The 27,236-nt window shown below is 41.9% G+C and overlaps 1 long non-coding RNA gene across 1 annotated transcript in view; it reads right to left on the bottom strand.

Annotated features, from left to right (window-relative positions):
- Nucleotides 1-26,686, bottom strand: part of LOC138893497 (uncharacterized) — a 33,949-nt gene extending 7,263 nt beyond the window's left edge. The window contains exon 1 of the long non-coding RNA XR_011409023.1: nucleotides 26,435-26,686. This is a non-coding gene — a long non-coding RNA (uncharacterized lncRNA). The remainder of the gene's footprint in view (nucleotides 1-26,434) is intronic.
- Nucleotides 26,687-27,236: the final 550 nt, after the last annotated feature.

The following is a 27,236-nucleotide window of genomic DNA, read 5'->3' as shown; positions in this document are numbered from 1 at the left end:
GATTTATGACTGAGTGAGGTCGAGGGCCTGATTGTGAGATATTGATACTATAGCACGTGAGTTGTCCATGCGGATCCAAATATTATACTAGCACGTGAGTTGTCCGTGTGGATCCAGATATTATACTAGCACATGAGTTATCCGTGCAGCACGTGAGTTGTCCGTGAGGATTATAGCGTTTGGGCTGAAGGAGCCCCTCCGTAGTCTGTACACACCCCCAGTGAGCGCAGGTACCTACTGAGTGCGAGTGCCGAGTGCTGAGCTAATGGAAAGACTGAGTGACTGATGCTTTGAGAGGATGCGTTGATTTCATTATTTTTGTACTACACTTGTCATATATCACTGTTTTGGAAATTTCTGAGAGATATTATCTATGTTTCAGTTGAACTTGACATGAAATTACTGTTTGGGCCTTAAATGTTGAACTTGAAATCATGCCGACCTTCTTATGTTTTAAATTACTGTAATTGGACTTAGCTGTGAAGCTCGTCACTATTTTCAGTTCTTTATTTAGTATTGTTAATTGCTGAGTTGGTGGTACTCGTACTACACCCTGAACTTCGTGTGCAGATCCAGGTGCTTCCGGATACGGTGACTATTAGATCTCAGAGTGTTATCAGTTTGAGACTATCTAGGTAGCTGCTTGGCATCCGCTGACCTTGACTCTCTTCCTTTTAGTTATTGTACTGTTCTATATTTTCAGACAGTATTTTATCGGTCAGACTTTGTTATCATTTAGATGCTCATGTACTCAGTGACACCGGGTTTTGGGAATGTATTTTATGTCAATAATTTGTGAGATTTTCTATGAAAATTCAAATATTATATTTTCAAACTTAAAGGAAATTATGGTTTATTGAGGTTGTCAGCTTGCCTAGTATTGAGATAGGTGCCATCACGACAGGATTGGATTTTTGGTCATGACAAGATGTCCATAACAGGTACGAGTCAAAGATAAGGATCGAAGATGACCAGGTCGGTTCCACATCATCGGCCAAAGGACGGGAGAAGAGCAGAGAAAAAACAAAGGATACTACGACGCGGAAAGACGGACTTCGAGGGGCCGGTTTTTGCCCTACGAACAGACCGAAGGCCATGGCAGAAACTTCCGGGCAGCAAACAAGTTCATCACTGATAGAGGGACCGATCGTGGTCAAAATAATAGATCACTCCAGGATAAGGAGACGTCGGGGTTTCGGGATCCTTCTTACCCCAAGTTATCCGAATATAACTTCAACGTCAGTATAGTAGAGTTGGTGTCAGCCATGGGAAACATTAAAGATGCACGATTCCTGAGACCAATGAGATCCGATTCCAGCCAGAGAGATCCCAACTTATTGTGCGAGTACCATGGGACGAACGGTCACCGGACAGGGGACTGTCGACACCTACGAGAGGAGGTGGCAATTGAAGAATGGTCACCTCAGAGAATTCTTGAGTGACCGAGCTAAGAACAATTATGGTCGTAATAGAGACGGCGCGAAACTTCCGAAAGCAGGAGAAGAACCCCCACGCCAAACGATCAATATGATCTTGGGGGGGGAATGAAATTAACGGGGTCACCTTTTTGGTAGCGAAGAAGACAAAAGTATCAATAACTCATAGTAAAAGACTCTAGGAAGATGATATCACTTTCACAGAGGAGGACGCAGACGGATTGTAGTTACCACACAACGACGCACTGGTAATTTCTTTAAATGTGTTAGATTTTAAGATTAAACGTGTTCTAATAGATCCAGAAAGTTCGGCTAATATCATACAATACAGAGTATTAGAGCAAGCTAAACTCACCAGAAGCATTATTCCGGCAATAAAGCTCCTCGCTGGATTCAACCTTGCGAGCGAGACGATCCGGGGAGAGATTTTGCTTCTCACAAATTCCAAAGGAGTAATGAAAACAACTCTTTTAGAAGTAGTAGATGGTGACATGGGATACTACATCATCCTGGTAAAGCCATGGTTACACGAGATGAAAGTTGTACCCTCAACATATCACCAATTGCTGAAGTTTCCAATGCTCGAAAGAATCAAGCAGATAAGAGGTGATCAACAGGCAGCAAGGGAGATGAATACAATCTCAGTTTCCAGTAGCAAAGGGAAGGAACGCACGATATAGCAATTACAGGAACTGGCACCTACTCCCGAGCTAGAAGGAGTTAGCCCGGAAGTAGAGTTGTCAGAACAATATCAGGTGCCAAGATATTTCCAAGTTCCAGAAGAGACGGACGCAACGAAGTTCACGGCGGAGGAACTAGAGCAAGTTCCATTGTTCGAGGAATTCCTAGAGAGAAAATTCTGTTTGTGGACAAGACTGCACCCAGAGCTCAGGTCTAGTTTTATTGAATTCCTTAAATTTAATGCTGATTGTTTTGCATGGTCGCACGAGGATATGACAGATATCCCGACAGAAATAGCCGTGCACAAGCTGAGTTTGGATCCCAACATACCTCCGGTAAGGTAGAAGAAATGCCCTATTGCCGAGGCCAGGAATAAATTCGTCAAAGAAGAGGTAACCCGCTTGCTTAAAATCGGTTCGATTCGAGAGGTAAGATATCCTGACTGGATAGCCAATGTAGTAGTAGTTCCTAAGAAGAATAATAAATTCTGCATGTGTGTAGACTATAAAGACCATAATAAGGCGTGCCCAAAAGACTCGTTCCGACTGCCAAATATCGATCAAATGATTGATGCCACGGCCGGGCACGAGTTTGATGAGTTTCATCGATGCTTATTCCGGGAACAATCAAATCAAGATGAACCTGGAAGATCAGAATTTTTTTTTGTTTATAACGAATTTCAGTACATATTGTTACAATGTATTGCCCTTTGGGTTGAAAAACGTCGGAGCCACTTATCAACGGCTCGTAATTAAGATGTTCAAAAAGCAAATAGGAAAGACTATGGAAGTTTATTTAGATGATATGCTCGTTAAGTATTTGAATGCAGGTGATCATCTTAAGCATTTGCAAGAAGCATTCGACATCCTGAGGAAGCATAAAATAAAACTTAATCCCGAGAAGTGCGCGTTCGGAGTTAGTTCTGGTAAGTTTCTGGGATTTCTGGTCTCACAAAGGGGAATTGAGGTAAACCCCGACAAAATAAAGGTCATAGAGGATATCCCTGATCAATTATCAAACGTAAAGGAAGTCCAAAGGCTCACAGGAAGATTAGCAGCTTTGAGCAGGTTTATTTCTAGGTCATCAAAAAAATGTCATCGCTTCTTCATATTGCTCAAAAAGAAGAAGAATTTCGAATGGACACTAGAGTGCCAGCAGAATCTGAGGGATCTGAAGAAGTACTTATCGAGCCCTTCATTGCTCTCGAAACCAAAAGAAGGTGAATCATTGCTAGTCTACCTCGCAGTTTTAGAAGTTGCGGTAAGTGCAGTTTTAATCCGGGAGGACAAAGATATGCAATTTCCCATTTATTACGTTAGTAAAATTTTAACGGGAGAAGAAACTCACTACCCACATTTGGAAAAACTGGCCTTAGATCTCGTAGTCGCCGCTCGGAAGCTGAGGCCCTACTTCCAATGCCACCGGATAGCTGTGGTGACTACTTTCCTTTTGAGGAACATCCTCCATAAACCCTAGCTCTCGGGCAGATTGGCCAAATGGGCAGTCAAAATGAGTGAGTTCGACAAAGAATATAAACCAAGGACTGCAATTAAGTTGCAAGTCTTGGCTGACTTCGTGGCCAATTTCAGTCCGGGACTACTACCTCTGGCAACCAAGGAGGCAGTAATAGTGTCGGAATTGACATCGGGGGTCTAGACCTTATTTACGGACGGGGTTTCCAACGTAAAGAGGTCTGGACTCGGAATAATCTTAATCACGCCTTCGGGGGAAACCCTAAGGCAAGCTATCAGAACGATCCTTTTAACTAACAATGAAGGAGAGTATGAAGCTTTGGTTGCAGGGCTCGAATTGGCCCAGGGACATGATTTCCAGGTTATCGAAATTAAATGTGACTCGCAGCTGGTGGTAAATCAGGTCTACGGGATCTTTTATACCAAATAAGAACGTATACAGCAATACGTGGTAAAGATCCAAGCTCTTTTGGCGCGATTCCGGGAGTGGTCAATTACTCACATCCCGAGGGAGGATAACGCAGAAGCGGATGCATTAGCAAACTTAGGATCATCGACGGAAATAAAGGGATCGGAATCTGGAATGGTACTACAACTGATGAGCTCAGTCCTGGATACGAATGGTTACTATAATGTAAATTCGAATAGTCTGGTATGGGACTGGAGAAATGAAATAATCAACTATCTCGAGCACGGGAAGTTTCCCGAAGACCCCAAAGCATCACGGGCGTTAAGCGCCAAAGTTGTACGTTATAGCTTCAAGAGAGACCAATTGTATAGAAAATCCTTCCAAGGCCCGCTGGCCCGATACTTAGGAGCGTTAGAAGCTAATTATGTCATGAGAGAAGTCCACAAAAGGATATACGGCAATCACTCGGGCACAGATACTTTGGTGTTGAAGTTGGTACGGGCAGGGTATTAGTGGCCTCGCATGGAACAAGACGCCAAAGACTTCGTACGAAAGTGTGATAAGTGCCAACGCTACGCACCACTAGTACACCAACCGGCAGAACCCTTACATTCGGTTTTGTCCCCATGGTCGTTCATGAAAAGGGGGATGGACATCGTCGAACCGCTGCCACCGGTTCCCAGAAAGTTAAGGTTTCTTTTAATTTTGACTGGCTATTTTTCTAAATGGGTGGAGGCAGGTCCTTATCAGAAGATCGGAGAATGCGAACTGGTCGATTTCATGTGGGAAAATATAATTTGAAGATTCGAAATACCAAAAGGAATAGCATGCGACAATGGGCCATAATTTATCGGTGCAAATGTTACAAAGTTCCTCGAAGATTTGAAGATAAAAAGGATCACATCTTCCCCTTATCATCTGAGCTCAAACGGTCAAGCGGAGTCAACAAACAAAGAAATTATTCAAAACCTCAAGAAAATGTTGGAAGCGACAAAAGGCAAATTGCCCGAAGAATTTCCCAGAGTTCTATGGGCCTACCGAACAACGACCAAATCAAGTACAGGAGAAACTCCGTTTTCCTTTGTGTACGGTGTTGAAGCCCTAATTCCGGTGGAAGTAGGTGAACCCACTTTGAGATATTTTCGGGTAGATGAAGAATCGAACAACGAATCGATGTTAATCAACTTGGAACTGCTCGAGGAACGCAGGGCCTTGGCGCATGTAAGAATGGTAGCTCAAAAGCAGAGAATTGAGCGATATTATAATCGAAGAGCCAATTTCCGTTATTTCAAGTAGGAGACTTGGTTATGAGGAAAGTAACCCAAAATACACGGGAGCTTAACGCGGGGAAACTAGGTCCAACGTGGGAAGGTCCCTACCAGATTTCAGCTATCACTGGGAAATGATCATACGAGTTGGAGAATTAGAATGGAGACAAGTTGCCTAGCAACTAGAACGTGACACACCTCAGAAGATATTATTACTGATGAACATTATTCAAGCGGAAAGTATGTGTTGCACTCTTTTTTCCTTCATTCAATTTTTGTCCCAATTAGGTTTTTCGGGCAAGGTTTTTAATAAGGCAGCAACAGAAATCATACTACCAAGACAACAACAATAAGACCTTTGATAGCAAGGAGAACAATAAGGCTTACACTCGGGGACGGTTAGATAATCTTTGGTTCGATAGCAAATTCCCACTGGGAAGTTAAGTTTGCTACCGAACAAAGGTTACCCAACCGTTCACGAGCACAAACCACTAGAGGGTTGTTAGATATTCCTTCGCTCGATAGCATAAATTCCTGAGGGGAAGTAAAGTTTGTTACCAAGTTGAGGATTATCTAGCAATTCATTAGTGGAATCTTCGAAGATACAAGACTTCCAATGTTCCAATTCGCACTCGCATTCAAACACTGGGGGGAATGATATGAGGATACAGCAACAATGACTGCCACGTCAACCGGGGAACGAAAATCCGAAAACTAAACGCATCATCGGGACCTGGGACTGCGCAGCCAGCCCCGTAGAAACAAGTTGTACAAGATAGCCACAAGTAATGGCAATTTCTTTTCAGCATAGCAAATGCTTATGTTTTTTTTGAAAATAGAAGGAATAAAATAAAATCCTTTTGTTTTTATCTTGTTTTTTGTCTGAACGATGAATAAACTTTTTCATTTGAAAGTTAAACAAGTACTTCAAATGTTAGTATCGTAATGAACAAGAGACGTCCTCTTCAAGAGCACCGTAAACATAAGAGGGCTCTCTCTTATAAAAACCCTCGCGTTAAAGGGTTGGTTCCGGAAGAATCTATGCCCGAAATAAAAAATGCCTTCAGGTAAAAATACACCCGAAGCCACATAAGAAAAGGACGCAAAAGGTAAACTTGCGCAAATACTTATAAAAACCCTCACGTTAAATGGTTAGTTCCGGAAGAATCTATGTCCGGAATCAAAAATGCCTTCGGGGAAAAATACACCCGAAGCCTCATAAGAAAAGGATGCAAAAAGTAAATTTGCGCAAATATTTATAAAAACCCTCATGTTAAAGGATTGGTTCCAGAAGAATCTATGCCTGGAATCAAAAATGCCTTCGGGGAAAAATACACCTGAAGCCACATATGAAAAGGATGCAAAAAGTAAACTTGCGCAAATACTTATAGAAACTCACGTAAAAGGGACAATGCTCGGAACCAGAGTGCTTCAAGGAAAACACATTCGAGACCACACATAGTAAAGCACGAATAGGAAAATATGCGCAGAACTCTTGAGCAAATGCAAAGATTAAAGACTTGAATGGATATTCAAATGAAAGTAAGACTCAAACGATACTTGAGAAAATATATGTCTTTATTTACAAGAACGTGCCAAAACGTAAAAGTTCAACATGGGAAAAAGAAAACAAAAGTTAAACTGCAGCAACTCCGGAACCAGGAGGAAGAGAAGTGTCTGCATTCCCGGGAGAAGTAGGTGGTTCCACCGATGGCTCGGCGTTTTCCCCAGTTTGGTCTTCAGCATCATCACATTCCGATCCCTCTTCAGTTTTCGAAAACTTTGAACCGGAATCAGAAGAACCAGGAGCATCAGACTGCGTCGGGAGTTCATTTTTAGCAGCAAACTCAAGCTTTCGGGCCTTAGCAATTTTGGCTAAGGCCTCCTCCAAGGTCTTTCTCCTCATGTTGTACATAGCGTAAGTTTTTTCAACAACGAGGGTAGTCGCTCGGTATTTAAGTTCTTCTCTGAGTCATGTAACCTCGGCAAAAAGGCTTTCCCGGGCGGACCAGTAAGTTCTTCCTTTTCACAAATCAAACTTTGAAGGCCCTCAGAAGTAAGAAAGTTGGCCTACAAGACAAGAAGAAGTAAAACTTAGAATACATTCATACAAAAGTAGAAAAAGTAATGAAGGAAGAAAAGAATGTACCGCTGCGGCGTTGAGCATGGCATTGTTCAACAAGCACTCTCCCGAGAGTGCCTGAATCTTTTCCCAGTCTTTTTCTGAAGCCAAAGGCTTCTGATAATTAGTAAGCTCCACCGGCCGGGATAGCAAATTGCATCTAGTAGAGACCGAAAGAGTAACGTTCCTCCTCCTTTATGGATCTTCAGAAGAGGCAACATAATTTTGCCCCAAATCCCCATGAACTAGGGACTGTGGAAGAGGAACACCTTCTTCATGGTCAGAGGAGGCCTATAGAGGTGATGTAGCAACTGTTGGTGGAAGAATGAATGAAGATGGAAATGATGTAGCAGTTGCTGGTGTTGGTGAAGGTGGAGATGAAGCTGATGGAGTTGAAGAGTGAGAAGCAGCTGCATCAAATGCAGTGTTGGTTGTTGGATGCTCGCCAACCAAAGACGGCAAGGACCTGGTATTCAGCCTCGCAGCACCGGTTACAACATTGGGGCCCGAAACGGGAGTTGGCATATTCTACTAAATCATATTCTCCCCAAAGTGCCAAGACATCGTCTTCAGTTAGTGTAACTACCTCAACATGTCGAGCATCATGTAGAGATGATGAGGATCGTCGCGTTCTATGTAGAGAAGCTCCCTCATAACTAGTTTCTTCATCATCATCAATCATCACGGTGTCTATGATCGGCCCAAAAGGAGAACCAGTCGTCATCTCCACCGGAGATGGTTCGGGGGCATCAGTCTTTGCCCTCTTATTCTTTTCCCCAACTGCAGAGGAACGTCTTCTATTTGGTTGCTTATCCTCCGGCCGGGAACTCCGTAAAGAAGTGTTTGCGTCCGAAACAGGCCCGGAGATACCTGTTCGAGTAAGTGCTTCCTAAAGCAGCCTCGCTGCATCAGCATAATCAGCCAAAACGTCCTCCTCGGGGATAGCAACAGAGCCCACAGGTAGACCTAATTTCGTGAACAAGTCAAAAGGGTTCAACCAAGTTCTCCATATACAAAACAAAAAGTGGAAGCAAGGTAAATTAAGATTATCATGATTTTTGGCCTTCCACCCGTATTTAAGGGCCAGTTATTTCCACAAACGAGTTTCGGGCGTCATGACGTCTAAGATCTTTTGAACCCACCGGTCCAAACCTTCCACCACCAGTGGGATCCATAGAGTTGCTGAAACATGCGAAGGGTGAAGAGTTGATATGGCCACAAAGGAATATCTAGTAAAAATAAATACAAAACAAAGAGCTTACGAGTGCAGTTCCAAGCGGCCGGAAAGGATGAAGCCATTGTCGGAATGATGTCGTTGGTGGCGACTGCAAAGAACCATTCCATCCACCCACGGTCATTATCATTATCCATGATAGATAGCAAAGCATGGTGGCCATGCTTGCACAAGTTTATCATTCCCCCGCGGAAGAATTTGGGAGAATAGAGATTCATCATATAAACTAAGGTTAGCTCCTCTCCAGTTTCCTCGCACAAGCGTCGAAGACAGGCGACCGTCCTCCACAATGAAGGACTTACCTGTGCCAAACACACTTGATGGCTAAAGGCAAAACTCCGCAATCACAGAATCAAGCTCTCCACTCAAAGAAAATGCACCCAAAGTAAAGGGATACGTATAAAAGTATGTAAAATCTTCCTTAGGAAGGGTCACTCGCTCCGATAGATCAGGAGCAATGATATCCAACTCATGGCAGCAGCATTCTACCTTCACAGCAGGAATACTGGAGGGATGAATGGAAGAAGGGTACCTACTAACAGCCCACGTATGAGGTTTAGCAGTAGGGAATTTCTCTTCAAGGTCCTTTGTGGTACTAAGTTTTCTTGGGATGATGGAACCCACCGTTGGACGAAAAGAGTCCTCGGTTTTGTTCTTATTCTTCGTATAATCAGCACGGTTTTGTGTTTGAAGAGAATTAGAGAAAGGATGGAAACAAAGATGCAAATCAGAAGCTCGAGAAATTATGAAAACGCAAAGGAAAAGAATGTTGTGTATAAGTAAAATTTTGGCGGCTAAATTCATGGCCATGATTACCTCGATAATCGGCAAAAGTTGTGCTGAATCATGGGATGACGCGTGTTTGGGGCATTAAATGTGGAGAGACGTGCGTCTAATCAACTATCAGGAACCTTCAGAGGGAGTTATAGTCATTCCCGCCAAAAAGGTATTTCTACCAACTTCCCGGTAACATAAAGTTATGTCACCGAAAAGTAGGAGGACTATCTGTATAGGGTAAAATATGATATGACACGTGGTCGTCTAAAGGGAGGACATGTGGAACTCAAGACAGGGGTGGCCGAAGACTGAACGCAGTCATTCCGCTTATCACCGGAAAGGATAACGTTCATAAAGGTATATTAAATGCTCCGCGTACGGTAGCATTTAATAGGGAATATTTTGCAGCATTAAGAGCGACGGTCCGTTACAAAGAATTTGGCATTTATGTTCACCGTTACATCTTCATCAATGACCCTCATAATTGACATTAAGGGAGGACACGATCCTTGGTCCTCCTTCCCTAGACATAGCTATAAATAGTGAGCTCAGTTATCATTGTAAAGGATACGAATTTTTTGGCTAAACTTTTATTACATTCTATACAAAGCTTAATACAATCTTACTTTCATGCTTTTTGATCTCATCATTGATGTGCCCGGAAACCTTGTTCCCGGAACTGTCATCTCTGATGTTTCATCTATATTTCAAGGCTAAGTATTGTACATTTCTTCAATTATTATATTATTTTATGATCAAATTAGTTCACTTGTCTAGAAATCATGTATAAATCCAACTGTACCATTTTACGGGTAAACATTATTCTTATATAATGTTGGTTGAGTCTCCTCACATAATAGCATCCTGTAATGTTGGTTTATTTAGTGTCATAATCTTGAGTTATGAGGAAATAAACATTCGTTAAATTATATAATTCATTAGTTAACTTTGAGAATAATATTTTTAAGGTACTAGTTAATTATCACGTATTAACTGAAGTTCAAATTTAGTGTCATGTGATAATAGATTTGTGAGTCCCATGACAGAGTGCGGGCTGATGAGGGCGGGTCAAGTAGGACTGGCAGGTTTTTGAAGACGGGGTGTACATAGTGGTGGCAAGATGGATAAAAAGAATAATTATCCACCCATATTATGGTTGGATAATGAACATTTTAAAATTGGGTCAAATATGGATAAGAACCATATTATCCACTTAAAAACTAGATAACCAATGAGTTTAACTTTTAAATTTGCAAAGATTCAATTTGGACTGTTCCTCAAGTTTGGGAAGCTAAGAATTCTCCCAAAAGTAATTATATTCAAGAAGTCATGGATAATATGAATATCCATATTATCCATCGGTTAACCTATTTTCTATCCATATTAAATATGTGCCGGTCGAATAATTTATCTATTTTTGTATTACCCGTTTTCGACTCGCACCATATCCGACCTCACCTCCCCATTTGCCACCCCTAGGTGCACATGTCACATTAGGTGAATCTCACGTCAGAATGGAAAAGAAAAGTAAAATTTATTTATAAAGCATGGCACAAGTTTACGTGTCATGGGCTTGGTACGCACACTTTTGAGATTCAATGTGATATAAACAAATTTATACGGACCAAGACCCAAAACGAACAATACGTGTCACGTGTGAGTCCGTGACAAATCTTCCTAAAGATGAAAGAAATTGAATTGAGAATCTTCCATTATTGATACTGTCTTTAGCTTCACTCTTTTAAAAGTGTTTTACTGTCTCAATACTGTCTCCTGCAAAGGGTAATTCAGGTCACATGAGTTAAATAAAATTAAAAAAAAAAATTTAATTACCTCGTATGTATACAAGGTATTAAAACGACGTCGTTTTGCGTTTCTCTACGAAAACTCTGTAAAACCCCTCAATTTCTTCATCATTTTCACTCTCAAATTTCAAACTCCAATGGACGAAAATCATCCTTTCACTATACCCAATTCAGCTCCATCTCTGAAGCAGTAGTTGAAGAACTCCTTTTGCTCTTTTTAATTTGTTTACCCGAAAAATCGGATAACGTTAAATTTATGTATGGTTCTAAGAATACGTGATACCCTTTGATACAAATCGTATAGAGAGATAACAATACGAATATTCTTGACTATGACAGTGGAAATAATGAATCAGAAAGGACGAATAAAATGAAGTAAAACAAGCACAAGGAGGTCTCTTTTTTTTTCCAGTGTATTCAGTGTGTCAATAGCTTACAAGGATTCCCCTTTTATAGTAGAGGGTCATTACAAAAAATAATAAAATAAAGCATATAGTGGAGGACCCATGATGATTTGTCTCTTCCTCGATTCCCGCCAAAATTCTCTCTCTTGGTGCGGTTGCAACGACTCTTGTCTGTGAGCTCGATATTGGCTCGAACTCGTTACTGGGTCGAGCCCTTCGGTCTTGGCTCGAGTTCGACCTTCGGGATTGGTATCGTGCATTTCCGACCACGAAGCAATGCCTTGCGGATCGATTCGGTCACGGGCTCAATAAGGTTATCGAGCCGACTCCTCGAGCAGCCTTCGGACTCGAGGCTCGTTAGTACAGTCTTCGGAGCTCACTCCCAAAATCCAACTCCGACTTCTTACCACTTGAACTCGATCGAACGTAGGAAGGCCAAAATCTATTTCGACCGTATACAGATAGTCCCCTCATTTCTCACGAAGGATGCGGTGAGAGTCGATTTGATTTTTGACTGTTCGATCGGGTTATAAGCTGACGTTTTAACAAGGATCGAATATGACGTATGTGATAGTTGTCCCATCGATTTAGCCTTTCAAGGTATTTAATGCTTGTCAGATGGCGGTCGGCCACCTCTGATATTGAACCGTCATGATGCGAGCCTATAAATAACCCTTCCATCTAACATTTACCACTTTTGCGCATTCACTCCCCCAAATTTTCTTATCTTTTCTCTCTATCTCGTCGCTTGCAGAGCCATCTACACCAGAGTTTTGGTGTCGTCAATTTTTCACTTTCCTTTGCCTTTCTTCCTCTCATATCAATGGCCAAAACTTCGAAAACTGTACCTCAGAAGGAGAAAGCTTCTTCTTCACGACCGTCCGGCGACAAGGCACTGGTGGAGCCGTCCACCTACGACTATTTTCCCGGCCCGTGTACTCTGAAGATCGATTTTAAGGTTGAGAATCCTTCATCTGTTCCGAGTCGATGCGAGCACGTGTCGATGTACATGTGCTCTATAATGGAGGGTCATCTCGAGGCCGTTAGGAAAGACTGCAACTGGGGTTCCGAGGTTGTGTTGCAAATTCCATCCCCCGACGAGAGCGTCATCACCCATGTGGAGGAGTTTTTTAGTGTTTACACTTATCCCTTCACATTGGGTTCCGTCGACCCGGTGATCATTGATTTTTGCAAAATATATCAAGTCACCCTCGGTCAAATTCATCCCTCTCTATGGCGTATAGTAATCCTACTTCGCTTCTTCTCCATCAAAGCCGGGGGGCTGGATGTTTCCCTGAATCACCTCATACGATTGTATCGGCCTCAAATCTTTCGAGGACTAATCAGACTTCATCGTCGGGCATCGAAGGCTTTGATGTCGAGCATCGACGAAGACAAGGATCGGGGTTGGATGGGCCGTTATATTCGTGAGGACCCGTGACCTTATTCCGAAAGAGAAGATGTCGTTCCCCGAGGAATGGAATTTCGACCGTAAGTGGTTCTCACAAGACATTGCTTTTAGTATCATTTTCCAATTTTTTCTGATATTTTTCTCCGATATACAGATGCCCCTTAGATGCCACAAGCGGTACCCGACCTCGAGGATTGGGTTCGGAAGCTAGCCTCGACCTCCACTTATGTCGAACGCGCTTGGCGTGATTTGGCAAAAGGTAGATGGGAGGCCAAGAATCACGGTAAGGTTTTACTTCTAGTTCCCTTCGAAGTGTTCTTTGTGCTCCATTTGTTACCGATTTCCTTTCATGCAGGTGTAACCAAGGATGTCGATTTGAGGCCTTCGACAGTGAAGAAGGAACCAAGTCCCCGGTCCCGAAACCGGGGAAAGATAAGAAGCGAAAAGCTGCCTCTCGGTCAAAGGACCCCAAGCCCAAAACTCGAAGGGTGAGGAGGAAGGCAATTGTTCTTCCGATTGACTCGGTCCAACGGCTGAGAGAAGAAGAAGAAGAAGAAGGTGGTGCCTCAGCTCTGATGATCCGATCTGCGAGAGCTATCGAGGTCACTAAAGCTCCTGAGCCGATGGTGGCTGTACCATTCGGGGTTGGCCCCAGGATCCCAAGTCTTGATCGGAGCGCACCGAGTGATTCACTTGGGGCTATGACAGTGGGTCATTCGCCTTCCCTTCCAACCTTTTCTGAGGAGGCATTAAAGGAAGCTCGAGAATTGAAGACCCCCGATATGGGCGGAGGCTGTAGTGTAGGGTATCCCTTTCGGGATTGATTTACTGGAGTCGATGATGCTTCCGATATTGGTGACGCTTCTCTTCTACTAGAAGAGGCCCAACGATTCATTACTCGGGTAATGATTTTACTATACTTGGTCTCCTTGTTCTTTTCCAAACTTGACTCGTGTTCTTTCCCTACTATGCAGGCCATTAGTAGGTTTTGAGTCGACCTTAGCCAGTGTGAGGTCGAGCTTCAGAAGGTCTCGGGGGAGATATACGCCATGCGGCTTCTTTGCAGTCAAAAGGACGAGGCTATAAAGGACCTCCAAGCGGATTTGGCTAAGGCTCGTGAAGAAGAGGCCGAACTCGATAAGCAGGTGAGCCTCGTTCTGTTAAAGTATGGGTTTGACTCGACTGTGGAAGTTAACCCTTCGTTGTCTCAACTGCAACAAAAGGTTGAAAAGATCGGGTCACTTCGGGAAGAAATTGATCAAATCAGAGCTGAATGTAATCGGTGGAACGAGACTATCGACCGCCTGGCTGCGGAAAAAGAGACCATTTTGACCAACTTATTATCGGCCGATGTTCAGCTTCGAAACATCAAGCAAAAGGGTTCGGCTCAAGCTAAGAGGATCGAGGAGCTTGAAGCTCGGCTTGCTGAGGCCAAGGCAGAGGTTGATTCGTCGAAACTTTTGGCGGATAAGTCCATTGTCGTGTATCGGGCTGATGCCGAGGCTGCTCAGATTGAGGCACGAGAGGCGGCAGATACTGCCTACACTAGAGCACATTGGATTGCCGAACTTGCTAAATGTAGGTCTCGGAGGGAGACCCTCGAGGAGATACATGCTCGAGGTTTCGACCTTATTGAAGAAATAAAAAAGGCCAAAGAGCTCGAAGTTGAAGCTGAAGCCTTGGCTTCTGATGGCGATGATGATGATGATGACAGTAACAAGAGCGGATCCGAGGACGGGGAAGAGTCTGACAGAGAAGCAAACGCCCCTGAGGATGGTCAGGAAGCTTAGTTCTTAATTTTTTACGTTTGTAATCAATCATATAAAAAAATTTGTATATAGATAACTTGGCCGACTTGTGAAGACTTTATACGTGTCTTACAAATGTTTTCACAAGGATCTTAACAATTTAATCTAATTTGGACTTCGTAGTCTCTATGATTGATTGTTTTTTCAGACTCGAAGTGACGTAGCCCTTAGGTTTACTAGTTGAGTCAATGATTCGAACTCGAAGAAATATAATCCGTAGGCGTAATAGTCGAGTGAGCGCTTGCTTGAACTCGAAATGAAAGTAGCCCATAGGCTTTAGTCTTCGAGTGAATGATTCGAACTCGAAGTAATGTAGCCCGTGGGCATAATGACGAGTGAGTACTTGCTCGAACTCGAAATAAAAGTAGCCCGTAGGCTTAGTCGTCGAGTGAATGATTCGAACTCAAAGTTATGTAGCCCGTGGGCATAATGGTCAAGTGAGTGCTTGCTCGAACTCGAAATGAAAGTATCCCATAGGCTTAGTCGTCGAGTGAATGATTCAAACTCGAAGTAATGTAGCCCGTGGGCGTAATGGTCGAGTGAGTGCTTGCTCGAACTCGAAATAAAAGTAGCCCGTAGGCTTAGTCGTCGAGTGAATGATTCGAACTCGAAGTAATGTAGCCCGTGGGCATAATGGTCGAGTGAGTGCTTGCTCAAACTCGAAATGAAAGTAGCTCGTAGGCTTTAGTCGTTGAGTGAATGATTCAAACTCGAAGTAATGTAGCCCATGGGCATAATGGTCAAGTGAGTGCTCACTCGAACTCGAAATAAAAGTATCTCGTAAGCTTTAGTCATCGAGTGAATGATTCGAACTCGAAGTAATGTAGCCTGTGGGCGTAATGGTCGAGTTTATCTTAATTCTGATTGCATAATAAATCTCCAAATAGAGGAATTTTTCTTGGATATAAGATATCGCGTCTGGGTTCGGGCCAACTATATGAGCATGGTTCATTTTTACCATTTTGTCTCTAACAACTTTTCCTACTGGAACCCCGTTGTTGCGAAATAACTTTCTTGTATCAGAACTTGATATATTTGAGGGATAATGCCCCCCGGTATTCGAGGTCAATTGTACGGAGGCCTCGGATACTTGTTGTAAATGCAGCACAATCAGTGGTTGCCTCATTAAAAACCTTGCCGAAAAACCCATTTGGGATAAAACCGGTCTAAGGGAAAAAGAGTGCAACGCGTGCTTTCAAGCGATGGGTCCATCTTAGCTCTTGTTCGAACTTCTGCAGGGGTCAGTTTTGAAATATAAATGAATATGGAAGGGTCGTACCTTAGTAGTAGTATCGCTTTAGATGTGACACATTCCAACTGCTTGATAGCTGTTTGCCGTTTATAATGCCGAGCATGTACGATCCCTTTCCGACGTTCTTGAGAACCTGATATAGTCCTTCCCAATTTGGTCCTAGTTTTCCTTCGTTCGGATTTCGGGTATTGATGGTGACTTTTCTTAACACTAAGTCCCCGGGCTTGAAATGGCGGAGCTTGGTTCTTCAATTATAATATCTTTCGATTCGCTGCTTTTGGGCGGCCAATCGGACGAGAGCAACTTCTCGTCTTTCGTAAGATAATTTGAGGCTGGTATTCATAGTCTCGTTATTTGATTCTTCCATCGTGAATCAAAATCTGGTACTGGGTTCACCGACTTCGACTGGTATCAATGCTTCGGACCCATATACTAAGGAGAATGGGGTCGCCCCCGTACTGGATTTTGATGTTGTCCGATACGCCTAAAGGACTTCGGGAAGGATTTCTCTCCATTTTCCTTTAGCGTCGTTCAACCTCTTCTTTAGGTTTTGAATGATAGTTTTGTTCGTTGATTCGGCTTGTCCGTTCCCACTAGGGTAGTATGGTGTTGATAGTATCCTTCTTATTTTGTGATCTTCGAGGAATTTTGTTACTTTGCTGCCAACGAATTATTTCCCATTGTCACATACTATTTCGGCGGGTATCCCGAATCGGCATACGATATGATCCCAAATAAAGTCTATAACTTCTTTCTCTCTTATTTTCTCGAACGCCTGCGCTTCAACCCATTTAGAAAAATAGTCAGTCATAAATAAAATAAATTTGGCTTTACCTAGGGTCGATGGCAGAGGGCCGACGATATCCAATCCCCATTTTATGAACGGCCATGGGGATAGGAGTGAGTGAAGTTGCTCAAAGGATTGATGGATCTTTGGCGCAAACCTTTGACATTTGTCACATTTACGAACAAATTCCTTCGCGTCTTTGCCCATATCGGTCCAATAATACCCTGCTCTGATTATTTTTTGAACTAATGTATCGGCACCATAGTTATTCCCACAAGTGCACTCGTGCACTTCCCATAGGATGTAATCGGTACCTCCCGGACCCAAGCATACTGTCAGCGGTCCATCGAATGTCCTTCGATATAGCGTTCCATCTGAAGCTAACGTGAATCGAGCAGCTTTAGTCCGTAGGGCCCTAGAGTCTTTTGGGTCCGATGGGAGCTTTCCGCTCTTTAAGTATTCAATATACTTATTTCTCCAATCCCAGGTTAAGCTTGTAGAATTTATCTCGGTGTGACCTCCTTCGATTACCGATCTCGAGAGTTGGACGACAGTCCCCGAGCTCAAGTCATCTTCCTCGACCGACGATCCCAAATTCGCAAGTGTATCGGCTTCATTGTTTTGTTCTCGTGGAACATGCCGTAAAGTCCATTGTTTGAAATGGTGCAAAGTGACAAGTAGTTTGTCTAAATACCTTTGCATTCTACCTTCTCGAACTTCGAAGGTTTTGTTCTCTTGACTTACCACCAGCAAAGAATCACATTTGGCTTCAATGACTTCTGCTCCCAAGTTTTTAGCTAGCTCGAGACCTGCAATCATGGCTTCATACTCGGCCTTGTTGTTAGTTAACCTGGTAGTTTTAATAGATTGCCTAATAGTGTAACCCGTGGGTGGTTTCAAAACTATGCCTAGCCCGGACCCCTTCACGTTCGAAGCCCCGTCCGTAAAAAGGATCCATACCCCCGATGATGTACCCAATTTCAACAAGAATTCTTTTTCGACTTCGGGTACGAGGGTTGGCGTGAAATCGGCCACGAAGTCTGCTAAAATTTTAGACTTGATGGTCGTACGGGGTTGGTATTTGATAACGTACCCACTGAGTTTGATGGCCCATTTTTCCAATCGACCTGAGAGTTCGGGCTTGTGCAAAATATTATGAAGTGGGTAGGTGGTTAATACGCAAATGGGGTGACTTTGAAAGTACGGTCTTAACTTTCTAGAGGTGCTTATCAGTGCAAGTACCAATTTTTCTAGGTGCAGATACCTAGTTTCCGCTTCTCCTAAGGTCTAACTTATATAATAAACGGGAAATTGCATACCTTGCTCTTCTCGAACTAGGACACTGCTTACGGCGACTTCCGATATTTCCAAGTACAAGCAAAGTTTTTCGTCTGTTTTTGGAGTGTGAAGTAGTGGTGGGCTCAATAGATATCGTTTTAGTTCCTCTAATGCTTGTTGGCATTCCGGTGTCCAAGCGAAATTGTTCTTCTTTTTGAGTAGAGAGAAAAATTTGTGACTTCGATCTGATGATCTCGAAATGAATCGGCCTAAGGCTGCAATCCGTCCCGTTAGACTTTGTACAGCTTTCACACTGTCCACGATGGCGATGTCTTCGATGGCCTTGATTTTGTCGGGGTTAATCTCGATTCCCCGATTTTACACCATGAAGCCGAGGAACTTGCCCGAACCGACCCCGAAAGCACATTTTTCGGGGTTGAGTTTCATGTTGTATTTCCTCAAAATCTCGAACATTTCCTGCAAATGGTCCTCTGCGCGCAGGGACTTAACTAGCATGTCATCAATATAAACTTCCATTGATTTACCTATTTATTCTTCGAACATTTTATTTACTAGGCGTTGGTAAGTAGCCCCCGCATTTTTTAGCCCGAAGGGCATCACATTATAACAATATGTTCCATATTTGTTGACAAATGAAGTTTTTTCCTGGTCCTACGGGTTCATCTGGATTTGATTATACCCGGAATAGGCATCGAGAAAAGTGAGGATCTCGTGGCCGGCCATGGCATCGATCATGCGATCGATTTTTGGGTAGCGGAAAGGTATCTTTGGGGCATGCTTTGTTCAAATCCTTATAGTCCACACACATTCTAAGTTTGTTCCCTTTTTAGGCACTACAACCACATTGGCTAACCATTCGAGATATTTCACCTCCCGAATGGACCCTATCTTGAGAAGTTTGGTTACCTCGTCCTTTATGAATGCGTGCTTTTCCTCGGACTGGGGTCTTCTTTTTTGCTTCACCGGTCTGAACCTAGGGTCCAAGCTTAGCCGATGCGTCGTTATGTCCGGTGGGATCCCTGTTATATCTAAATGGGACCAGGCAAAACAATCAATGTTATCGATAAGAAATCGAACAAGTTTCTTCCTGAGTTCGGGGCTCAACCTCGTTCCCAGGTATACCTTTCGTTCGGGCCAGTGCTCGATTAGTATGACTTGCTCCAGTTCCTCAATTGTTGATTTGGTGGCGTCGAAATTATCGAGGATCACGAAGGATCGAGGGATCCTCTGATCATCATCTTCTTCGATCTTCTGATTATCTGGCTGGGTCGAAGCCGACATATGTGATTGCTATTTGGTGTTCCGTTCTCCTTCTGAGCCTGATCCCTTTATCGGCGAAGGCGAGGATATTAATTTTGCTTCCTCGACGGCGAACATTTCCTTTGCGGCCGGTTGTTCTCCGTACACTGTTTTGACACCTCTCGATGTTGGGAAAGAATTTGAGGACCTAGTGTAGGGTCAAAGGTACAGCTCTCATGTTGTGGATCCATGGCCTTCCGAAAAGGGCGTTGTATCTCAAAACGCCTTCGATCATGTGAAACTTTGTTTCCTGGATGGTTCCGGCCACATTTATTGGTAGGATTATCTCGCCTTTGGTGGTTTCACATACCATATTGAATCCGTTTAGAACTAGAGTTGCGGGTACGATCTGGTCCTGCAGGCCGAGCTGTTCTATGACATTCAATCTGATGATGTTGGCCGAGCTACCTGGATCGAGTAACACACGCTTAATTTTAGTTTTATTCATGAGTACGGATATTACCAGTGCATCGTTATGAGGTTGGATGATTCCTTCTGCATCTTCATCATCGAAGGACAAAGTCCCTATGGGTGCATAATCTTGAGTCCGAGATCGCTTTTCCCTCACAATCGATATTTTAGTGCGTTTAAGCACCGGTCCCTGAGGGGTATCGACGCCACCGATGATCATGTGAATGGCATGTTGCGGTTCTTCTTGCTCGTTTTGCTTGTCGAAATTCCTGTTTTTAAAATGGTTCTTCGCCCTATCACTCAGAAATTCCCGAAGGTGCCCTTTGTTGAATAAGCGGGCTACTTCCTCTCTTAGTTGCCTGCAATCTTCCGTTCTGTGGCCATGGGTGCCATGATATTCGCACATTTGATTGGGATTCCTTTGGGAAGGATCGGTCTGCATGGGTCGAGGCCATTTAGTGTCTTTGATGCATCCGATAGCCGACACGATGGCGGATGCACCAACGCTGAAGTTATATTCTGATAATCGAGGTGCTTCTATAGGATCGGCATATTTATCAAAGCCGCTCTTGCTCATAAGTCCCCGAGAATTTTGCCCTCGATCAATCCTTCGATTGTTCTGAATTGTATTGCGTGCTGAACCGTTGTTCATCCGATCTGCGACGTACGGTTGATATCGGTCTCTGTTCGACCTTTATTCTCTGTCGATCCCCCTTTGGTTTTTAGTAGCTGTCCTGTTCTGATGCACGGGTCCATACGGAGCTCCCAACTGATCATCCTCGACCCTAATTTTCGATTGATATCGGTTGTGTATATCTGCCTAAGTTATTGCTGGATACTCGATCAAATTTTGTTTCAGCCGACGTGATGCTGTCGAACTTAGCTCGTTCAACCCTTGGGTGAAAGCTTGTACAGCCCAATCATCTGTGACCGGTGGCAATTCCATGCGTTCCATTTGAAATCGGGATACGAATTCCCTCAGCATTTCATTACCCTTTTGCTTTACTTTGAAGAGGTCTGACTTCCTTGTTGCAACCTTTATGGCACCAGCATGTGCCTTTACGAACGAATCTGCTAACATGGTAAAAGAATCGATGGAATTTGGTGGTAAATTATGATACCAGATCATTGCTCCCTTCGAGAGGGTCTCCCCGAACTTTTTCAACAACACGGATTCGATCTCATCGTCCTCCAAATCGTTACCTTTGATGGCACATGTGTAAGAGGTGACATGTTCGTTAGGATCGATCGTACTATTATATTTGGGAATTTCGGGCATACGGAATTTTTTGGGGATTGGTTTTGGGGCCGCACTCGAGGGAAAAGGCTTTTGTATGAATTTTTTCGAATCAAGCCATTTTATCATTGGTGGAGCCCCCGGGATTTGATCGACCCTGACATTGTATGTTTTCACTCTCTTGTCGTTGGCTTCGACTCGTTTTGTGAGTTCCTCGAGCAATTTAGTAATTTCGGGAGTGGTCCCCGATTCTTGCTCGTTTGATTTCACTATGGCGGGCTCCGTTCTGGGGGTGATTTCTCGAAGCGGATTGGAATTCGGCTTGCTTTGTATATGAGTTTGGCTCTGTAACTGAGCTATCGCTACTTGTTGGGCTTGTAGCATCTCGAAGATCATACGCAAGCTGGCCCCAATTTCCCCTGCGTTATGGGTGTCTCGGGCTACGGATCGAGTACCGCCTTGAATGCTTCTTTTCGGTTCGGAACGCTGATTCCCCTCCAGAGCTATTTGTGAATTGACATCCAATGGTACTTCGGCTCGAATTTTGGGTACTTCGATTCGAGCCTCAGTGCCATCGTCAAGTGGCCTTCCGGCCCCGGGTGCCAAGTTGTTGGTTTCATATTGAAGGCTGACTTCGTGGTCGATAGGTAAAGCCATTGCTGATTTGAAGTTGTAAGCTGGTGTGTACTGTAGATTTATACCAAACAACCACTGTTATCCTTAGCCCCACGGTGGGCGCCAAACTGTTTACCCAAAAAATCGGATAATGTTAAATTTATGTATGGTTCTAAGGATACGTGATACCCTTTGATACAAATCGTATAGAGAGATAGCAATACGAATATTCTTGACTATGACAGTGGGAATAATGAATCAGAAGGACGAATAAAATGAAGTAAAACAAGCACAAGGAGGTCTCTTTTTTTTCCAGTGTATTCAGTGTGTCAATAGCTTACAAGGATTCCCCTTTTATAGTAGAGGGTCATTACAAAAAATAATAAAATAAAGCATATAGTGGAGGACCCATGATGATTTGTCTCTTTCTCGATTCCCGCCAAAATTCTCTCTCTTGGTGCGGTTGCATCGGATCTTATCTGTGAGCTCGATACTGGCTCGAACTCGTTACTGGGTCGAGCCCTTCGGTCTTGGCTCGAGTTCGACCTTCGGGATGGGCGTCGCGTATTTTCGATCTCGAAGCAATGCCTTGCAGATCGATTCGATCACGGGCTCGATAAGGTTATCGAGCCGACTCCTCGAGCAGCCTTCGGACTCGAGGCTCGTTAGTACTGTCTTCGGAGCTCACTCCCAAAATCTCACTCCGACTTCTTACTACTTGAACTCGATCGAACGTAGGAAGGACGAAATCTATTTCGACCGTATGCATGATTATAACTGAGGTTGATTTTGTACATAGGTTAAGTTTTATTCTTAAAAACCTTGCCTTTTCCCTTTTTATACTTTCTTTTGGTCAGCTTATGCGAGACTGTCTTGTATATTACATTTTATGTTTGGCATGTAGGAAAATAAGGGCGAATTGCAAAAGGACAAAAAATAAATATTAAATTAAGTATCTGTATCACGATCCAAAATCCAACCAATGATAGTGATTGCACCTAGCTAGCTCTAACATGCTAGGTAAGTCAACATCCAAATCAATTAAAATATGATAAATACAGGATGATAAACTACTATCATGATATAAATAAAGCGTAATAAATCTCAACACATAAATCCACCTCTACTTTCAATAAAAAGCCTTGACATTTAACAATTAGACTTTAGAGAAATGTATATGGAATAGACAAAAAAAATAATATTTATAGTTCGCTGAGTATTACAATAATGTGACAAATGTATGAAAAATATATAAATATGATCACATCATCAAGTGAGTAATCTAATAAGCTAGTAATCTCAGAACCCTAACACCTTGATGTAGACCTAAGCCGCAAAAAGTTTCAACTAAGTAATACTTATATAAACCTACATATTCCTATTTTAAAAAAGAAAAAAATAGAGTAGGATAAATTAAAACCATTCTTCTTCCTCATTCCTGCCTACGAATTCTTCATGTGCTGAAATAGACGCAGTGAGTTTGACCAAACACGATGCGTCTATTCTACATCCGCCATTGCCAAGAAATTCATGCAGCTGGAGCATAATCATAATCGCCATCATCGTCATCTCCTTCTAAGGATGTTGCAGGAGCATAGTCATAGTCTCCATCATCGTTGTCACCACCTCCTTCTATGCATGCTGCTGGAGCATAATCATATCCATCATCTCCATCGTCATCTCCATGTGAATATGATCCTCTCTTCTCGAACTCAATAATTTTAAAAATGCTAGACATTGTATATATCTCTTAGTTATTGGACTATTGAACTCTTGAAACCAGACACGATTTCCCCCCAAACTTTAATTTTTCTTTCTTCCCTTTTCAAAACCAGACACGATTTCCCCCAAAACTTTTCTCTTTCTTCCCTTTTCAAAACTAGACACGATTTCTCCCCAAACTTTTCTCTTTCTTCCCTTTTATGTTTGGCACATAGGAAAATTAGGGGGAGAAAGAACTCAGAATCCAGAGATATATCAAATTGCAAAAAGACAAAAAAAAAAACTAAATTAAGTATCTATATCACTATCCAAAATCAGACCAATGGTCGTGATCGCACCTAGCTAGCTCTAACACGCTAGGTAAGTCAACATACAAATCAACTAAAATATGATAATTAGAGAATGATAAACTACCGTCATGGTATAAATAAAGTGTAATAAATCTCAAAACATAAATCCATCTCTACTTTCAATAAAAAGCCTCGACAGTTAACAGTTAGACTTTAGAGCAATGTATATGGAATAGACAAAATAACAGTATTTATAGTTCGCTGAGTATTATAATAATGTGACTAATATATAAAAAATATATAAATACGATCACATCATCAAGTGAGTGATCTAATAAGCTAGTAATCTCAGAACCCTAACACCTTGATGTAGACCTAAGCCGCAAAAAGTTTCAACTAAGTAATACTTATATAAACCTACATATTCCTACTTTAAAAAGGAAAAAAAGAGACTAGGTTAAATTGAAACCATTCTTCTTCCTCATTCCTGCCTACGAATTCTTCATGTGCTGAAGTAGACGTAGTGAGTTTGACCAAACATGCTGCCTCTATTCTATATCCGCCATTGCCAAGAAATTCATGCAGCTTGAGTATAATCATAATCGTCATCATCGTCATCTCCTTCTAAGGATGTTGCAGGAGCATAGTCATAATCTCCATCATCGTCGCCACCACCTCCTTCTATGGATGCTGTCGGAGCATAATCATATTCATTATCTCCATCGTCATCTCAATGTGAATATGATATTCTCTTCTCGAACCCAATAATCTTGAAAATGCTAGACATTGTGTATATCTCTTAGTTATTGGACTATAGAACTCTTGAAACCAGACACGATTTGCCTCCAAACTTTAATTTCTCTTTCTTCCGTTTTCAAAACCAGACACGATTTCCTCCCAAACTTTTCTCTTTCTTCCCTTTTATGTTTGGCATGTAGGAAAATTAGGGAGAGAAAGAAATCAGAATCCAGAGACATATCATATTGCAAAAAGACAAAAAAAAAAAAAACTAAATTAAGTATCTATATCACTATTCAAAATCCAACCAATGGTCGTGATCGCACCTAGCTAACTCTAACATGCTAGGTAAGTCAACATCCAAATCAACTAAAATATGAAAATTATAGGATGATAAACTACTGTCACGGTATAAATAAAGCGTAATAAATCTCAAAATATAAATCCACCTCTACTTTCAATAAAAAAAAAGTCTTGACAATTAACAATTAGACTTTAGAGCAATGTATATGGAATAGACAAAAAAATAATATTTATAGTTCGCTGAGTATTATAATAATGTGACCAATGTATAAAAAATATATAAATACGATCACATCATCAAGTGAGTGATCTAATAAGCTAGTAATCTCAGAACCCTAACACCTTGATGTAGACCTAAGCCGCAAAAAGTTTCAACTAAGTAATATTTATATAAACCTACATATTCCTACTTTAAAAAAGAAAAAAACAGACTAGGATAAATTAAAACCATTCTTCTTCCTCATTCCTGCCTACGAATTCTTTATGTGCTGAAGTAGACGTAGGAGTTTGACCAAACACGTTGTGTCTATTCTACATCTGCCATTGCCAAGAAATTCATGCAGCTGGAGCATAATCATAATTGCCATCATCGTCATCTCCTTCTAAGGATGCTGCAGGAGCATAGTCTTAGTCTCCATCATCGTCGTCACCACCTCCTTCTATGCATGCTGCTGGAGCATAATCATCTCCATTGTCATCTCCATGTGAATATGATCTTCTCTTCTCGAACCCAATAATCTTAAAAATGCTAGACATTGTATATATCTCTTAGTTATTGGACTATAAAACTCTTGAAACCAGACACGATTTCCCCCCAAACTTTTATCTTTCTTCCCTTTTCAAAACCAGACACAATTTTCTCCCAAACTTTTCTCTTTCTTCCCTTTTATGTTTGGCATGTAGGAAAATTAGGGGGAGAAAGAACTCAGAATCCAAAGACATATCAAATTGTAAAAAGACAAAAAAAACTACATTAAGTATCTATATCACTATCCAAAATTCAACCAATGGTCGTGATCGCACCTAGCAAGCTCTAACACGCTAGGTAAGTCAACATTCAAATCAACTAAAATATGATAATTAGAGGATGATAAACTACTGTCATGGTGTAAATAAAGCATAATAAATCTCAAAAGATAAATGCATCTCTACTTTCAATAAAAAGTCTTGACAGATAATGGTTAGACTTTAGAGCAATGTATATAGAATAGACAAAAAAGAATAGTATTTATAGTTCGCCGAGTATTATAATAATGTGACCAATGTATGAAAAATATATAAATACAATCACATCATCAAGTGAGTGATCTAATAAGCTAGTAATATCAGAACCCTAACACCTTGATGTAGACCTAAGCCGCAAAAAATTTCAACTAAGTAATAGTTATATAAACCTACATATTCCTACTTTAAAAAAGAAAAAAAACAGACTTGGATAAATTAAAACCATTCTTCTTCCTCATTCTTGCCTACGAAATTCTTTATGTGCTGAAGTAGACGTAGTGAGTTTGACCAAACACGTTGCGTCTATCCTATATCCGCCATTGCCAAGAAATTCACGCAGCTGGAGCATAATCATAATCGCCATCATCATCATCTCCTTCTAAGGATGCTGCAGGAGTATAGGAATAGTTTCCATCATCGTCGTCACCACCTCTTTCTAAGGATGCTGCGGGAGCATAATCATACCCATCATCTCCGTCATCATCTCCATCTCCATCTAAACACAACGACCTTCTCTTCTCGAACCCAATAATTTTGAAAGTGCTAGACATTTTATCTCTTCTTAATTGGACTATTAGAATATGAGATATTGAATGTTACGTTGTGTATATCACTTTGATAGTGTATATGACGATTGGTGAAGAAACTATTTGCATATATAATGGTAAGAGCTAACACTAAAGTCTAGACTATTATTTTGATGGAGTTTGGCACGTCAGGAAGTGTGTTATGTTACCTGAAGAATGTGCACAGCCATAAGCTTGGTTGCAGTAAAGCTGCTTTTGGGCATGCCACGATGTAAATTCACTTTACATGTCATTGTATATGATGAGTGTTAGAGATTATATTATTCTCCATCCTGGTGGTGGAGATAGAATCTCTCAATCTCGTTGTGACTTTCTCTTAATTATGGTTGCGTCCGGCAAACTTTCGTATATCTCGACTAATTTATTGGATATCTGCTACCTACTACCAGCATACATGAGTAATAGGTTATTTCGCCCTACCAACGCGTAAATAGATGAGAGAAAAAAAATCACTTAGTATATTGTTTTTACCTCAGCAGGATTCGAATTTGAGACCTCATAATTTTCTCTACTTTTGTTCGGGATTTTAGTATAAAACCATCAAAATCCTTTAAAAAGAACGTAAAGCAAAAAAAAAATTCTATTAAAAAATTATGTTGATCGGATTCTCCGAAAATATTATCGGGTGCGTGTCGAATCCTCCAA

Source organism: Nicotiana tomentosiformis, chromosome 6 (genome assembly GCF_000390325.3).
Source record: "Nicotiana tomentosiformis chromosome 6, ASM39032v3, whole genome shotgun sequence".
In the NCBI taxonomy this organism is placed as follows: Eukaryota; Viridiplantae; Streptophyta; class Magnoliopsida; order Solanales; family Solanaceae; genus Nicotiana; species Nicotiana tomentosiformis.
The sequence above is the reverse complement of the archived record's forward strand: the minus strand, read 5'-3'. Positions and strand labels throughout refer to the sequence as shown.